We start from the raw sequence: 19115 nt of genomic DNA, 5'->3' as shown, positions 1-19115 counted from the left end.
CGATCTCTTATATACACAACAGGTACATTTAGAATTCAGTGTACCAGTACCAACAATTTTTACAAATATTTTGGAAAGTAAAACCAATCAGCAATTACTATATGCAATATTCACTATATGAAACTATTATTCATCAATATGTATGTAAATAACGCATTGCTTAAAAAAATAATTTCATATATCCGATATTATACATTCATACATATTTTAATACTAGAATTAGCAAACTAATCAAAATAAGTTTATCTCAAATATTTTATTTTTACAATTACTAAAAACATGCAGGTACTTTTAACAAAATTAATGTTGATTTTTGTTTAAATAGAAACATATGTATTTATCTACATCCTACTATAATTCTGATAGCAATATTATTATTATTTGTGTCTAATATATTTTATAAAAATAGTATTTAATTATATCTATAGAACGAAAAAAAAAATATAGTTTAGCAAAAATAAAAATTTACTTAAAAGAGGCTTAAAATTGTTTTAGAAATTTGCGTTGTTTAAAACTTTTCATCTGCCTCAACTATTATTTAAATTTAAACTTGATACTTGTATTACATTTTAGAGATAAAATGTTATTAAATAATAAGAACTATAGTGAACTTACCTCAACGGTCATAAAAGCGCTATAAAATTCTTCGGCTTACACTGAAACTTCTGCTGTTGTTTAATTGTCGTCGTTGAAATCGTACAGCCTAATTCTTTTTTATTATTTGCTGATAATATAGTTGAACTCATTTGCATCTGTAACCAATAATTATACATTCATTAACTGCATAAATTGAAAAATATAACAGTTAACTAAAAAAAAAAAAAAAGAAAAAAAGATGAAAGTTTTGAAATTTCAAATCGAGAATACATTTGAAACTTAAAAAGTTTTGAAATTCTCAAATTACATTCAATACACAAAATATAACACATACAATGTAAATCATTTTTCTATACTTACTTTTGCATTGAATCCAGAGGTAATAAATGAAATATTTTCTATAACACCATCTTTCCTAGGTAGAATCATTCCAACTGTGAATTGTAATAAAAATTAAGAAATTGTATTAATGAAAATGAAAGAAAATAAGAATATTATGTAGTAATAATACATAATTTAAAATAATTATCAAACTGACAATATAATAAAAATACAACTGTATTTAAATAACTACTATAAATGCTTACAATTTATAAATAGAGCTAACAAATTTTATACAAATTTTATATTTTTTAAAAACTAAGTAGTTTTATTAATTGAAAAAATACATTATGCTTGTATGTAATAACCACCTGAACAACTAATGTAATTTTGAAAATTCTACATATCTGTACAAATATCTAGTTCTGTACATGATTTGGTATGATCCCAGAATTTCATACAACATTTAACAACAAATAATGAAGAAATACACTCTTTTTCTTTTTTAGTTTACATTGAACAAAAATTAAGTTTTTACAATATCAAATGAAATGTGTATCATGTATAAATTATTCATGTATATTATTCATAGTTTTAATTTACCTTCATTTAAGGAAGAAACATATTTTTTCAATTTATCTCTAATAAATTCCTTTCCTTTTGTATGTAGGAAATATTTTACTGCTTCACCTTCGTCTGTATTATCTTCAAATAATTTCAATCTATTAAAGAGAATAATGTTTTTTTGTTACATTGAACATCTTTATACATATTTATTAGAAATGAAATTTAAATAAGATCAAAATATATTATATAAATTTATTACATCAATATTATTATTTATGTTATAACAAATACAAACATTTTCTTTTATTATTCAGTTAATCAGTTAGGTGTCATATGGAAAACTGTTGAATACTGTTAGAAAATAATACAATTCTAGGAGTAATATGTAACATATATCAATTGTTTATTGTTTAACAGAAACACATATTGACACTACAATACATATATTAATGATCCAAATGAGACATGATGGAATTCAAAAACAGAAAAAATGAAAAGAGCAACACAACTTAAGTTTATCAAATATTATATAGCTTACAATAACTAGGTATTAGAAATATCTACTAATAAGGAAACAAAACCTAACTTAAAAATTAACACAAACCACACATGCTAACAATATTTTATAGTAATTTCTAAACAAAATATAATATTTATGATATTACTTCTACATACACAATTAATTATGTTTTCCTTTTTGTAGAAATAAGAATATATTTTGGACTATAGTTAATCTGTATTACAATTAGTATCTACAAGATTATATTTAGGAATATAAAATTATATATAATTAGATTCTATAGATGTATTTTAAATATATACGTCTACTACAGAAACATTGTTTTCCTCAGAGAGGTTTGGAATGTTCATTTTACCCTCAATCTTCTTATCAGATATTTTATTGGATATCCATTTCAAAACAATATTCCATTCGTAAAAGAAAAGTAATTTACCTTTTCGATTATTTGCCATTGCCTCACCTTCAAATTTCTCAACTTCTGCTACTGTACAAGAAACTAAAAATAATAAATCCATTATATAATATATACAGCATAATTTATAAAAAAAAAAAGTATAATTCTTAGGATATTCACTAAGTGAGTAAAAAAGGTTCGAATAAATATGTTACAAAAAATGATATTTTCAAAGTTATAAACAATTATAGATTATAGGTTCTCTCCTTTCAATTTCATAAACGCCTGACATCTACATATCGGAAAGTTAAAAATATATTTTTAAATCCTTGTTTATTAAAAGACTTTTTTTCCACTTAACAAATACTATTTAAGCCAACCAAAATCTAAAAGTTTTCTTTATCACTCTATATATTTAATATTAAATGTATTTAACTGTGTTAATTCCATTTTGAGCATTTTTAAGTTATTACTATTACTATTTATTATACTACGTATTATATTGAAAATGATTATTGTACTCAAATACAAACACATAAGATAGATGAAATTTTAACATAACTATGGATTTGAAATATATTTCATTACTGAAATTTTTATTCTTTCAATATTTTTCTATAGTTACATATTTCGATTTGCTCACTTAATTTTTATTTATACTTAGAAACGTTTATAAATTTAATTAGGATCAAATGTATTTTATTTATAATACTACTATTATATATTTTTATTACTAATGTAAAAAAAAAATATATAAACCACCATCTCCTTCCATCCTCATATTGGTTCATAATTCCTTTATTTTCTCTTGCGACCAAGCACAAGCATTTTTCTCCGTCCTTAAAAAATATTATTGTAAGACTTATTTGAAGATTATTAAATGTAATAAGATATTTCACATTATTTAATTTACAAAGTAAAGAATAAAAAGTAAAGAATCGAATTTTAAATATATTAGAAGAACGATAATTAAACACTCTCTATAAAAGAGCTATGTCTCCGAGCACAACTTGTGTTATTACTCTCCTCTAGCCCCGTATTTCCCCCGTGTGCGCTGAAGTTGCAAAGAACAGGTTTCATTTTCTGCGACTAGCCGATGAGCTACCCCACTATCAATAGATGCACCGGCGAAACACTCTCAAATTTAAAAAAACTACTTTTAAAAACCCCTGGCACTAAATCGGTTAATCTCCAAAGTGGGGACGGACTCACAGATGTGTGCCAACCACACACCCATCACAACAGCTCTTCGCTGTGTCAATATTACTGTGGTATAGTGGACACGAAACTTAGAGAGGAAGTGTACGGCTCCACGTCAGAACATCGGAAAGGGCTATAATAATGTGCGCATCCTGGCCGAAACCTTTGCACATAGCACGGAGCATCGAGGCCTAGTCGCAGTGCAGTTGGATATACTAAGGCACAGTACAGCTGTCCATATACAGCAGTTCATGCATGCATGATATATCATATAATTCAGAAGAACAAGAAACTAATGAATTGTATAGAATGAAGCAAGTGATGCGTCAGAGAATTTCGAACTATGATAGCAGAAACTATGTGTAGCAGAAACTCTTGTTCGGAGTCTCAAGATAGCTTTCTTTGTAGAATCGTCGATACAGAGCACTTATTGTATTACTAATAATACAGAAACAGAAACAACTAACGAGTAATGTCACTCGAAGCCGTATATATATCAAAGAAACCCCAACGGAGTTACCAGAAGCTGGGAAGCGATATGCATGTTCCAAGTATCTGGACAGCTTTCCGTGTATTATACTTTTGTGATTACTGATTGAAATTAGCCACATGGTATTTTTCTTTCATTCATTGCAATTAAATATTTATGTAGGTAGAGATGAATTTTTAGATAATTGATAGGTAGGGCGCATTAGAGTTTTACTTAGGTACGGGATATTTATAGTCACAGGTAGGATTTATATTCCGTCAATAAACTTGTAACTCAAGATGTTAGTATTTAAGTAAGGAATTTGTGTGTAAACAGGGACATACTCTTTAATTCTAGATATGTTTAGATTTAATTAATAGTTAATTAGGTCAATATAAGTAGCAATAATAACTAAGTTTATATATAATTAAGGACAAATAGTATAAGTACTTAGTAATGATAATATGTTCAATTCATTGCGAGCATTTCATTCCTTCCGGTGTTGGATTCCCTAAGTGTTTTCGTTATCAATTATTCTACATTTTCATGCCCAGAAACGTATTAAGTTTTATTCCGTGAACAGAATGATGTCATTTCTTTGCTTAAGCTTTCCAGTTATCTATATTTCATGCCAATGGACGGGTGAAATGTTGACACAGAAATGAAATAACGCATCACATAGAGTTGTGTACCTAAATTAAGGCTTATTATATTTCAAGGATATGTATAAAACGAAGTATAACTTTTACGATGAAGTTTAGCTTTCGCATGTAGTTTTCTTTTCAATGCATTTTGCTATCCATTGCTATGCGATCAAACATTGATAGTTTCGCGAACGTGTATTAAAAGCGGAATTTATTGGAATTTCAGTAAATTTCGACGCAAATGAATGATGAATTGGAAACGGATCTGATGGGTCGCTGTAAGTAGCACCTCCACGTGGTGAGGCAATCAGTATTAGTTGACATATCATTTCTAATGTATCAGTACTTTATATCATACGTGACCAACGGCTATGATGCAATTATAAATAATATAACAAGGAATAGAATCTGCTTGGCTACGTTCATAACGTTCTTAAGTTTCATCTGTTAAATTAGTGCGAATGAATCGGTAAGGAATCTTTTTCTAATTTATGACCCCAGGCTCTCTTCTTCTCTCCTTTGTATCCCGTCGTAGGTATGCTTAGAGAATTTGTAAGAAATGTAAAAACATTCTGTATTACATGTAGTTAAATGTATTCATTCTTCCTGCTTTGTTCTGCCGTTTAAGTTTAGGGTCGCACATTTATGACACCGCTTGAGCATAGTATTGTCGCTCGTGCCAAGTTTGCGAACCCAACTGTATCTGCACGTCCCTATATACATTTCCGTTTATCTCGAAGGTGTCGATGCATTCTCTCTCCCTCTCTCTCTCTCTCTCTCTCTCTCTCTTTCTCTCTTGCTTTATTTCTATGGACACTCGTATAACCAACAACAAGAATCTCCATGTATAGGCACGAGTTTCCAACAGATCACTGCGCAGAAACTGCTCTATTGAGTACAACTAGTTTCGTGATTCATCGTGCCGCTCCTACTACTGCGGCTTAATCGACACGGCACGGGCATGGGATTGGGATGTGCCCAATCCGCTCAGTACGTGGCCCACCTTACCTCGCACCTACCAATTAGCTCGTAGATTGCAAGCCTACGCGCCAACTTTGGGTAGGCCGGGAACTTTCTAAATATTTACTGACTATACAGGTCAGTCACTGAGCTGTTCTCACGCAGCTCACTCGTGGAGGGTCACACTATTTGATGACGGCGGCCCCCTAACGCACGATATGGGCTTACCACTGCAACCTCGAGGCCAACCCAAGCAACCGGCGTGGCGACGGCCCGACGCCCGCCCAACTGAGGGCTTGAATCGGTTCCAGAGGTACCACGTTATGTAGGACCGTATTGGTCGTACACCGCGCAAGGACTCCTAACTTCATGAATGAGAGTCCTTACTCACATCGGCCTAGGCTCGAACTTCTCGGGTATTCCCTTACTGCATTAGCCCCCTAGCCGGTAAGGGCGTGGGCGTCCGTGCACCCCCAGTCGCGCCTGAGTCGGCGTCGCATCACGGCGAGGAGTCCTCTACTCCCTACATCCAAGAACGGTAACCAGGAACGGGATATTATCTCACCGTCATCGACATTAGGCGGGGCGAGGTCAGTGGGACGGTCGAGCAGCGCCGGGACGCTCTCGGCCTACGCGGTGGAGAAATCGAACCAGCTCCCGCCTCAACTCATCCTACCCCAACAAACAGTGACCGCAGCGATCACCTATGCGGCGGTCACGAAGCGCGAGACCCATCCTCTAAGGATCGTCGGAGCGATAAACATTCGGCGCCAACACTATCTCCGCTCCGAGCGATAGTCCGTGGTGTTAGACTCATGGGTATCAGCAACGATGACGACGACGACAACGACAACGTCGACCATGGTCGTCATTTTATATCCCCTCGCTTTCCTCGAAGAAATAAATCATGATAATACTTATTACTTAAATTATCACGTACATTCGAAATATTCCGAGTTGAACCAGTTATACGTTTGTTGTTAATAGTGTATTTAATGGAACCAATTAGCAACGTGTAATTTGTCCATTGGTTCTTTCGTTACTGGTAACTAATGTTAGAAGGTGAAATAATTTGCACAACACTCGTGAAATAAATTTATGTGTTAATTGTAAGCGATATTATAAGTACAAACGATATGATAATCGTGAGCAATGAGGTAATATACGCGATTTTTCCCGTTTGTATCCAATGATTCAAATTCGAATATCAATCTGCCACGCGTACTATTACCCTCATGAATGACAAATAAAGTTTAATGGATAAATATCCGAGTTCCTTGAATAAATTACTTTCAAAGCTTGTTAAGCCTGTACTTTGTATGCGCGTGTGTTGCTACGTGCGTGACAAAAAGGATAATGAATTCATGATCTCAGGATGATTGAAAATCTCGCGAGCTCGCGATTAAAAAATTCATCTTTTTCCCCCAAATTTCGACAATTAATCCTCTAATTAGTATCGACGAATGGCGATCGTAACGTGAGAGCTTCTAGCTAATATAATAAGAAATTAATTTAAAAACTTCCTAATTTTTAATTTGTATACACGCGTGTTGTTCTGCGCCAGTAATGCGTGACGAAAGGAATAATGAATTCATGGTCACAAGATGATTCGAATCTCTCGATCTCGCGATTAAAAATTCATTCATTTTCGGCCTGCAGCTACTCCAAACTAAAATCATTTTAAACAACGTTATAACAGAAATATTTGTTTTTCTAGGTATTTGCAAATTTCAAATAAATATGCAACAGTTATAGGGTGCGGATTATTCCGCTTAATGGTGCAAATGGGTTAATTCTCACCATTATACCACGAGTGTTGCTCAAGATCCTAAATAGAGAGTTTTGAAACTGTTGGTTCAAATGTATTATAAATGCTTTACATGCATTATAAAATATGTGATAAATTTTGACATTTATTACCACTAGGTTTACGAGACCCGTCAATTTCACTAACGGGTTGTTCCAATTATACGATATTAACAGAGGCCTAAATCTGTTAATATTGCTATTGTTTGCAAATTAAACTCATCGTTTGTTATTTTAAAAAATTACGCGGTTTCCTTTGCCGTTAACACTAAACCTACCACGGTCAAAATGACCGGTAAATAGAAAAGAAGTAGAAGCTTTAGAATACAGAATAACAGGAAACACTGAGAGAATGACTATACCTATATAGACGAAAAATCTCGAATACAAATGATGAACGTTGAGTTTTTAATAAAAGTTTGAAAAACGGTGTCTTAGACCATGGTAGGTTAAGTGTTAGATCTAATGGATGTCCGTAGAAATAAGTGTAGAAAGAACGTCCGTAAACCTAGTGTTATTTAACACTAAACGTACCTATTTTTCCATGAATATAATTACCAGTAGGTAAAGAATTTTTTGCTATAAGAAATAAGCTACGAGAAAAACGAAAAGCGAGAAATTGAATAATCAAATGGTACAAGAATTTGCAAAAATCAAACGAGCGAAATAGAAACGGTGAATGTACAATTTTAAAGTTAATTTTGAAAGGGATCATTTGACACCGCTTGGTACGTTTAGTGTTAAAATTCGATACTTGAAGTGTTTTTGCGTGGAACAAGGAGCAGATCATGAAATCATTTATATTCTCCGAACAGATAAGTCCTGAAGTGCAATTTTTCTACATTTATTCGATTGTATATATTTGTCAAACTTGTTTATTGCCTCGAGTTTACTGAGGAATTGCGGAAAGGGTAGTAAATGGAAGGGTGAACTCGTTTGTTCAGATATATATTAGGTCATCCCATAAGCTCGTGCCGGCTTTTACTGTTACTATTTAAAATTATACGTCGAATTTGAATATTAAGAATAATTGTAGTCCATTTTCTACGAATTTTTCCTGTTTCGCTGACCAAAACGATAATGTCGATATCGTTTATAAAATGCAACGATAAATGTAAATAGCATCGCGGAACGAACTTATGGGGTCACCTATTGTTAAACTAAAGTTCATTCGCATTCGAAAATATTCAATGGGACAGTTTGAAACCTAATTTAATTTATATTTAGTAATTAACAGTTTGCACTCGAATGGCGACTGTCGGCCGCCATGAAATTTTGAACACCCTTTTCTTAATATATTAATATTAATAATATAAATATATAATATAATTATAGAAAATTTTTAACATATTAATGTTAATTAATATATCAAATTTACGATAATATAACGATATGCGAGATATCGAAATCAAATAATTCTACGTGTTATTTATTATACGATTCTCTATTTACCAGTCAAAAATATCGTCAGTTTTATAGCAGAAAATCTGTAAATTTCTACTTTTCTGTAACTAAAAAACATTGCCGAGTACAGAGGGTTAACTATTCGATCACAGATATTGCATAGGTCCAGTAACGCAACTCGATACAGGATAACAAAATGAAACTAAACAGAACCCTGATGTAAAAATTAAGCGCAGATTATATTTGAAATAATACGGTTAATTGTAGAACTCAGATCATTATAATCAGATCACAAGTGTCTAAAAAGGATATAGAAAATATTTCTCTCAATGTTTAATACAGCTATTTATTATGCTTGTGTGTTACATTTCAAATTGCCTGCTTCGCAATTGCGAATTCGCAAATGAAACGTTCTGCTTCTAAGCTTGCATAAATTGAACGATATTCTGCGAACCCGTCGACGCACATTTCATTTATTTTTCTTTATTGTCAAGTGATTAATAATACCGTTGAGAAAATATATTCTCTCTATTTCAATTAATAACAAACACGTTCATTTATTATCTTAGGGACACTGCGATACAATAATCGTATAATCGGGAAAAACGTAGAAATAGAATAACAGAGAATAATAGAGATATAATAAGATAATAATAGAGAAAGAAGGCTTAAATGGTGAAGATAAGAAGAGAAGGATGAACTTGCCTATGTCTAGTCGTCGGTATTAGAATCAAGAATGATATTAGAACAGATTCAACTGTAATCAGTCGAAAAGTAATCCAAAGAATTCAACCTAACTGAAACCTGGCGTTGTATTCTATCAGAGTCCAAATATATCGCTATAGTATCTCTGCGATGCTTTGTAAACAAGATTTTGATTTAAGATTGAGGATTTTGAGATAAAGAAGATAGAACATGTGATCCGACTGATAGAAGCAATCCCAAAACACACTTCAGACGGAAGAGAATGCGACAAGGAGCAACGTGATCACAAGAACACATAAAAAAATCATATAGAAGATACTAGAGCAGGGGTGTCAAACTCGCGGCCAGAGATGAACATTTTTGCGGCCCAGTCTAGTTTTCTCAATAATTATAGACTCAGTACCCAGTGATATGCAAATGGAAGTGATCGAGATTCAGTGCGACTCAAATTTTGAAGGGAAATTTCATTGAAGTGGGTGTGCCTGAATGTTACAAATATTTACCGCAAGATTTGAAAATACTCGAAAGTTCGCATATGAAATTATATCCATGCTTGGAAGTACTTATCAGTGCGAGCAATTATTTTCTGTTATGAATGGAAATAAATCTCCTGTCCGAAACTGTATTGATAACGCTCACGTTTGGTCAATTTGAAAGTAGTCTCGGCCAATAAAATTTCTCCCGAAATAGGAAAGATAGTATCAGAGAAGAGATGTCAAGAATCAGGACGTAAACAATACTTTAAGTTTATATATGTTTATTACAATGTACTAGTCAAAATAAAAACATTCCTTTCTATGAACATTGATACTTTTTTTCCTCTTTTGCGGCTCACCTAAGGTTAAGCATTGTTTATTTGGCCCAAGTTAGCTTTGAGCTTGACACCCCTGTACTAGAGGAACGAAAAGCCAGAGAAATTTGAAATTTAAACGAGAGAACACAGTTTCAATGACTTCAGGAGCTCAGAACTACCCAATGGTCTCGCTTTACGTGGCTGACTTTATTATTAATTACTATATTACTATACTATTACTATACATGTTATAACTCTATTAATATGCCACTGAGAGGATGCTTCTTGAGAAGTTCCCATCGTCTGTCGTGATTTCATTACTGGGGTTATGCTTATGTTAATTCTCAGCAACCGGCTAATACGGACATGCTCTCGATACCATAAACTTTGATATGATAAACTGATCTCCTCAAAATCGAAACGTTGGAACAATTTCAGGATTGTTATAATTGGTTATAAAGTATTAAATAAAACAAAGTTTGTCGAAAGAACGGGGTTTGTTTAAACTACCAATCGGGACCTTTCTAAACCCGTGGAGGGCCAAGTCTTCGTGGAAAGACAAGTCCTTAGCCCTTGAAACGAGCTATGCGTGTATAAAAAGAAAAAGAATTCGAAAATTGACGTCCACGATCGCTACATCTCAGCTGTTCAAACTTTCACTCGTGTTCCAACTATCTGATCTATTCTGAATGATGCGACAGTAATATTTATATACCACAAAGGCCTATAAGATATATAAGTAAACAATCGAATGTGATATAATGTGATGTAATTTAATGTATCGAAATATTGACAAGATAAAAGAATAAATGGAATATTGTTGATACGTTGTACGATATTATTATACAAGGTGTCCCTGCAATTGGCGGTATGACCGGGGAAGTGGATGATTTTCTACGTGAAAAAATAAATCGAAATAAAGAATAAAATTTTATCATTCGCAACTTCGTTGTAAGGAAAATCGACTTTGTTCATCAGTGTAATTGAAAGCTGTAGCTAACAATAATGTAGAATGATTCAGTGAAGAAATGTTTATAAAGAAAAGAGAAAAAAGGGCGGTATTCGACTAACCCTTGACAAATTTGTAGAGAAAATACCGGAAAGCATTAAACGCGTTTCTTTAAATTCGTTATGTATGAACGTTCATAAATAAATACTGTAAAAAGCAGTTTTTGGTGCATATTTTCTTTTACATTCCTCTACTTTCGAACATTCAACATTCGCACACGCTTGCAGGAACTAATTGCGTGCGAAAGTCTGTCTGGCTGAGAAATAGTTGAAATTTCGGCTTGTAGAGGCGCAAGCATGTTTAACACTATTTCTACCACGATTATGTGTATACCTATTTCGGCCAAAGGGTGTCTTTTAACACCTTTGCGTATGAATGCAAAATAATTGTCAAAACTGTTGGGATTTCAAATTCTCGATTAAATATAGATAATTTGAGCAATATAACGGGAACAATAATTTAAAAAAACTACCTTCTTCATTTTTTAATTTTATTAGAAAGATAATCAAACATTGTAATATCATTCATTTAACGAACTTGACGAACTTTCAGGTCTCTTGTATAAAAATTCAATCTATGTATCTCTGTAACAAAAAAAAAAAAAAAAAAAAAGAAAAAAGAGAAATAAAACAGTAATCATAAAAAACATTGTAATTCTTTCTTGAAATTCGGGACATCTTTGGAATAATTTTAGAAATAAAAAAAATAAATAAAGTTAGGTTCTTAGGATAGGTTGTTCATGTTTTTTTCGTAAAGAAAAGATAAGAAATAGAAATAAGGACCAGTATTATAAACAGTTTTACTGCTTACTTACCTGTAATGCTAATTTCAATAATCATTTCAATTTTTTTCGAACAAGTCACTGCAATGATCTACAGTAAAATGCAACATGGCGAAAAACAAGCAAATATCAAAGTATCTTCCGTTACAACTGAAACTGAGATTCCCTAATCAGATTACAATTGATACGATGATGCAAATGGTGTTGATTTTTATATGTAAATCGGTTTAAAATTAGACACTGTTATGAATCCTTAAAGTGTCAGAGACACCTCGTGGTAGAGATAGGTATACCATATGCAGATTTTTATAGCTAGGATGAGCTGGAGGAAAATGATATCACTGAATTAATTTAGCAACTGTTGTACAAAATGTCCAAAATTTAAATCTGGAGAAATGATTAAACTTAGAGAATAACGTTAACTTAAAACTTGAAAGGTGTATTTTGACACTTAATGGTAGAAATAGTGCTAATGAAGGATATTACACCGTATTACTGAAGATTACGAAAGATTAGAAGTGTTTAACGCATTTCGTATGGAGATGAGATGTCTCGTTTTCACGTTTCTTCGACCCGTGATATAAGGAATTAAAAACAGATTTTCTTGGAACGTTATTAGGGTTACAACGTTACAAAGTTCGCGTTTTAATTCGTAAGGAAACAGCTTTATACCTTATGCGAATATAATACCAAATGCGAATTAAAAAAGTCCATATATGCCTGGTATAAAATAGTCCTGGAGCGTCTATGAATGTTAACCAGTTAACCGTGTTCGACGAGTATTATTATCGTCACCAGCGACCACATCTTAAAACCATGTAAAAACTTTGCCTAAAATAAACTCATACGACCCTAATCGAATTAGTTTGCGTTTGTAAAAAGACGCAGACATCGTTTGAATTTCTTACCTCGCAATAATAAGAGTACGGACGAAAAAGTGGTTAAAAGTGGCATGCACATAGATTGAAGTTTCCGTAGCCCCTTCTTAGCCTAATGCCAAGTGTCTCGTGACAGTTTTATCGGAAGTTTATAGATAGTTTCTTACGAAACCGTAATTAGAAACTTATCTAATGAAACAATAAACAGCAAGTTCCCGAACGAAAAGAAACGACGACACGGCGCGTTGGAAAATTCCGATGCTCTTATCGTTCGGACACTTAGGATTTGACCGTTGGAGGACCGTAAAGGGGCCCTACAGGCCTGTATTTGTTTCGCGACGGAATACTGTATAAGGAAATATTTCAGGAACCCAGGATTGCGAGTCGCTGACAGACGGGCCTCAGCTGTTACCGTTCTGTAAATGATCGAGAGCGAATGCCTCGAAAATGGGGGAACCCCCCTAAGCGTGGGGAGTCGACAGTTTTTAAGACATTTAAGCACAGTCATAGCGTGAAACAAACCTTTGACGAGGAAAGACGTTTTTGAGCTTCTTCGACTCGCTTCCCTTACGCCCCTTAAATCCGTCAAGTCCTTCACAGCCGTCATTATCGTTTTCTTTTAATTATTGTTAAATTTCTTCATATCACGTTTAGTTTTTGCGTTGAATTTGCAAAAACGAAATTATTTTCGTCATCCTTACGTCTTCGAGTCAGTAGCTTTTACTTTGTAGAATTTTATGTTCGAATGAGCACAATTTTGGTACATTGAAATACTTGGTTTACTCGTGGAAGCATATTTGCAGTGTCATTAGAAGCTATATTTCACATTTTATTTTCGTAATATCATTTTATGGAGTTAGTGCAAACCTGTATTAACTACAATCTATATAGCATCAGCGAATTAACACGTTCAACCCGGAGTCGACCACCGGTGGCCCGCGGGCATTGCTTTCATCTGACGGCGTAAACCGAATTGCATAGAATAACTTATCTTAAATAAGTATGGGCATTTCATTTATATAGATACTTCAATATTCGTGAACAGAATTTTATAAGAATTTTCATCGAATTTCACGAAACTACTCAAACTCTGATTACAACCACTAATAACTGCAATGCTACCGAAGTAAGCAAATGTTGCCAGATCAATGCGGAACTTATCATTTGCAGTACGTCGATCACATAGCCTTCGAAAAAATGCGGAAGGGTGAACGTGTTAAATATATGAAATTTAGGAAAATGGAAGAGAAAATAAGAAAAAAAAAAAAATACAATTGCCAAACAACACACGGAGTCCCCAAGTGACACCACCATCTAAGTACTATCCGTGACCAACGCAGCTTAACTTCGATGACCGGACGAGAACCAGTGCTCTCTTTTTTTTTTTTAACATACCTTTATTGTGCACATTACAAACATTTGTATACATATAAAAGAACCATAACGTGCAAAAGGTTTACAGATGAAAACTTAGCCTATGAGATCGATGGCTCCCGAGTGGAGCACTCGCGATCTTTGAAGTAATCTTACACTACCGCGCTTACAGCTATAGGATAATACAAACTTAAGAGCTATCTTATTTTAGTCGCGAGTTTTCCTATGTATAGAAACGCACTGAAAACTATACGATTTATGTCTTTAAATAGGCTAGGATAGGGGTCGAAGGGTTATGACTAGAATAAAGAAATACCTTAATAAATAAATAGGAGGGAAGTGGGAGACGGGAATAGGAGGGCGAGTGGATACATATCTTTATTCATACAATATTACAGGGTATAAAACTTATGCTATATACGCAATCTAAAAAATTACGAGATAAATGTGGTTAGAATAGTAAAACTAAGGGCAGGGGGAAAAAGACGATGATTGTAAATTGTTTATTTGTACGTGAATGTTTACAAATGTTGCTAAAATATTATATACAAGTTGCTTTTCACGCGTATGGAGCCACCAATATTTGTTCACGTTCTTGCGGTGCGAATCTTCGCGATCAATTTTTGATAGCTTTGTGTTATCCTTCGACGCGTTGTTGAGAGTGTCGCCTGTGTTATACAGAATTGTTTGTTCACTTTTCTAGGCATGTGGTAGATCAAGGGTACGTTTTCCTTGTTCTGGGTGTACCCTTGACCTTCCAGATATACAAAAGCTTCTGGCGCGTGTATCCTGTTTGGCGGGCTTTCTCGAAATACCCTGGGATCAGGTGTACTGAGCTATTTATTAAACTATTGCTTCTTACGTTTCTAATATTTGCCCAGTGGTTTCGGATCAGCCTAAGCATGAGCAAGTCTATTCTCACTATTTCCGCGAATTCGTAAAGTTTGTGATTAATAATTTGTTTTGTGAAATTCGACTCCGCAGTCCTGTATTAGCCCAGACAAGCTCTGAGGCATTTTCTCTTGAAACTCCTCAGCAGTGCTTTCTACGTAGTATGGTCGTTGGCGTACGCATAAGTATTGCGTGATAAATTCAATTGAAACGTCGAACACATGGAATCGCCAAAATGATACTGTAGGTTTAAAAGATGGCACTTATTTTACTAATTAATGACTTACATTATATATATATATATATATATATATTTATCAGATATTAAATGATATAGGTACAAAACTGCAGAGACACTCGCCAGATACGGAAAGCGAAGGCCATTCGCGTATTTTCCACTCCTTCGCGACGTCGAGGATTTCAGGTCAATGGGAATCTGGTTTATCTCTTTACATTCAGGGCCCCATGACTCGCGGACGCGCAGACCTAAGTGTTCCAAGTACCTAACCTACCAGAGGCCCAAGTTGCAAGCGAAATGCGTGAGTGAGATAGAACGCCTGTGTGTGAAAGAAGACAGAATGAAAGGTTTACATACCAGTATATGTAGAAAGAGGTTTTATTTTTAAAACAGAGTGAAGTAAACCAGCGTCGAACATGAGTCAGAGCATCAGTCAGTTGTCAAATCCGATTGATTATTTTAATGATGATATCGTACTCCCCAAAAAATCGTAATATTATTATAATCAATTTCCTCCACCAATAACGATCCTACATATATTATTATCATTTCTGTGACTTACGAGAATTTATAAATTATTACGATTGCTCTCCTTGGGTATCATCTTTTGACACATAATGTGTTTTATTCTCAGTCACTCATATTGTTATGATAAAAGAGCGTATTTTTCGGACTAGTGGATCAAGAATTTGTCTGTGCGATTGACGAGGGACTGACTAAGTATAGTAGCGGCTTTGATTGCGTTAGATTATGATTGATGTCAAACGAGTTCCTGGAGTTCGCTTAGGAATGAAAACGGGTTGTCGGTTTTAGACAGTTAGATCGAGTGTACGAGATGTTGAAAAAGCCAATACCGTATATAAGCACGATGACGACATTGAAAAGATAATGTACGCGAGAAGGCTATTGAGATGGTTGTCAAAATTATTTGAGAAAAATGTAAAAGTCAGTTGAATGTAAATAAGGCATTGAAATATGAATTCATTCTAGTCGTGGACTCGCATAATGGCAAAATTCGATGAGAGTTAGAGTAAAGTAATCTTCGAGGACAGCTGAGAGCGGGATCCATATTCATTGCCTGATTTTGTTGAAATTAGGAGTCGAATTGTTTGCGTTGCAAAGGGGAGCATGGATGCAGTATATCTCCAGCAAAATGGGGAGGATTCCTACAAATGTAAAATGACGACTTTTTGGATAACTCCTGACCGGTCTTATTGGTGTGTATATTGTACTTACTGTAACTCCCGTTTGATTGTTGTTGCGTCTCGTATTTTTGGTTGTCACAACCCGTGGCTTTCTGTATAAATGCTGCTGCCAATCACAATACATTCTATAAAGAAATCACAAGTGATCGTTATAAAGTATTTGTTACTTCCAATAAAATGTACTGGCATACATTTGGAAATATCCAAATATATTAATTGTCATACCTCGCTGGACTTTCTTTGCGTGAGCTCCTTGCACGAGGCCTTTGGTGCTTTAACAACGTATCATGAGTCGCAAATGAAACATGTCTTTTGCATTATCCAAATCGCTTGCAGGCACCTCAATAATTGCACGGCGACTGACATAACAAATGCCATGGTGATACCACAGTTGATCAGCGTTTTGGTTCTATGTATGTGCCTATGCTTTGTTTGAAATCAGACCATCACTCTCCCTTATTTATAACAAACCGCATTCACTGTTCTAAAACTGTATACAGCATATACATACTTCATTTATTATGTCGGTATTATAGCGTTATTTAATAAGTGGGCGTCGATGTACATTTTACTCACATTAATAGATATTGCCTTATTAACGGTTTGCCCTTCGTTTCTGTATTCCTATTTCTGCAGGTACAACTCATTGTTTTCATATGTCATTTCCTTTATCCGGATACAAGATTTCTTATAGTGTATCTGACACTTGACACTTTTCTATCGTATTCGGTTAAAGAATTCTTTCTATCTGCATAGAAGTGAATTCTGGTTTATCGTCTGGTAGCTTTGCCAATTATCGTATCAATTGGTTATTTATGACTTTCAATAGGAATTTATATATATAATATAATAGAAATTGCATTATTAAATTCAATTATTTTTATTTTTTCAGGATTCACACTTTCAATAAGATATAATTTTATACTAAGATACAATATATTTAAATTAATTGTACAGTTAATTTATACATTAATCTTAGGAATATTGCTTATATTAATTCAATTATATGAACATATTTCTTTTTACTTCATACTGATATAACATACTTTATATTGAATTTATATGCACATCGAAATAAGCGCTTTCCAAAGTCCGAATTTTTTTTTACATTATTTTTGCGCTAAACTAATGAAATCTTCCATCAAATCTATTTATTTATTTATTTATTTATTTAGTAGCGCGAACATTTCTATTTCCATTTTCAAATCATCACAGAGTAGAGCTCTACTAATACTGTTTGGAAATATGCCTGTATGATAGTCCGTGAGGGCAAAAAGTTAAATGCGGGAATGGATAGCGCAATTGCCGATTGACTATGAGTGTAAACGTTGCAAAATTAGACCGCGTGCATTGAGAGAGTAAATGTATTATATATTAAATCATTTAAAACAGAATTACATTGTATTTATCTGCATTATTGGTCTATTTATATACAGGTGAATAATTCGTACAATAGCAAAGCAGATGTCACTGCAAGATACATCGCAAGGTCGAATACATCCAAACATACATTAATGAAAAGAAAAAATGCAAGAAATAAGAAAAATAACAACAATATAAAGTGTACGAAAATGTTGTAAAAATATGTACTAATGTAACAAATAGAAAATTTCTCAAATCCGATTAGAAATGTTCAGTCTTACCCATGCAAATGAATAACTGAAGTTAATTAAACGAATTCGAGAAAAACGAAATTTTACTGTTTATTCGTACCGAATAACGGCAGTTTAGTAAACATATTTCTTACTATTGTTAGAAATTGCATGCAAAATACTTTAATCGTAATGTCAAATAATAAATATGCCATTTCGAGTATGCGTAGCAAGTTGTTCCTTTGCTCAAACAATTTAACGTATCGCTTGTAATTCAGAGGAGCGTGTATAGGGTAAGGGAGAGTGTGGAACAAAGAAAACTTACCGGTCACGAACCATAGCGATCATCTTCATGCGTAGTTGCCAATTTTGCGAAATAGATCACATCCCGCATCCACGAGGAAACATAACGTGCAGCAACCGAGGCAAAAAAAATGCACTACACATCAAGTTTCTCTGTATCTTTCAATACTGCACCATGTTATAATTACGTTAAACGAAAGAAGGAAAGCTTAAAAAGCAAAATATCAAATTTACGCGTATCGTTCGTGTTCAAAAACGTGTGAAATTAGAACTAAGTAGTCACATTCTCGAGCAATCGAATAAAATATTCTCCACGGAAGCTACGATACTGAATGCCGCGACACGCTTCAAGGGTTACGGCCGACCCTCCACGGCGCCTAACCAATCATCTGCTGCTGTTCTCGTCACTCTTATTGCCGTCGTGGTATACCTGGATCCAGCTTCAGGATTAAACACGAAACTCT

At 33.9% G+C, this 19115-nt stretch overlaps 1 pseudogene; it reads right to left on the bottom strand.

Moving 5' to 3' along the window:
* Nucleotides 1–615: 615 nt before the first annotated feature.
* LOC143220875 (activator of 90 kDa heat shock protein ATPase homolog 2-like) lies at nt 616–18696 on the bottom strand (annotated as a pseudogene).
* Nucleotides 18697–19115: the final 419 nt, after the last annotated feature.

This window comes from Lasioglossum baleicum, unplaced genomic scaffold, assembly GCF_051020765.1.
Source record: "Lasioglossum baleicum unplaced genomic scaffold, iyLasBale1 scaffold1687, whole genome shotgun sequence".
Taxonomy (NCBI): domain Eukaryota; kingdom Metazoa; phylum Arthropoda; class Insecta; order Hymenoptera; family Halictidae; genus Lasioglossum; species Lasioglossum baleicum.
Note: the sequence above shows the minus strand (reverse complement) of the source record. Positions and strands in the feature narration are given on the sequence as shown.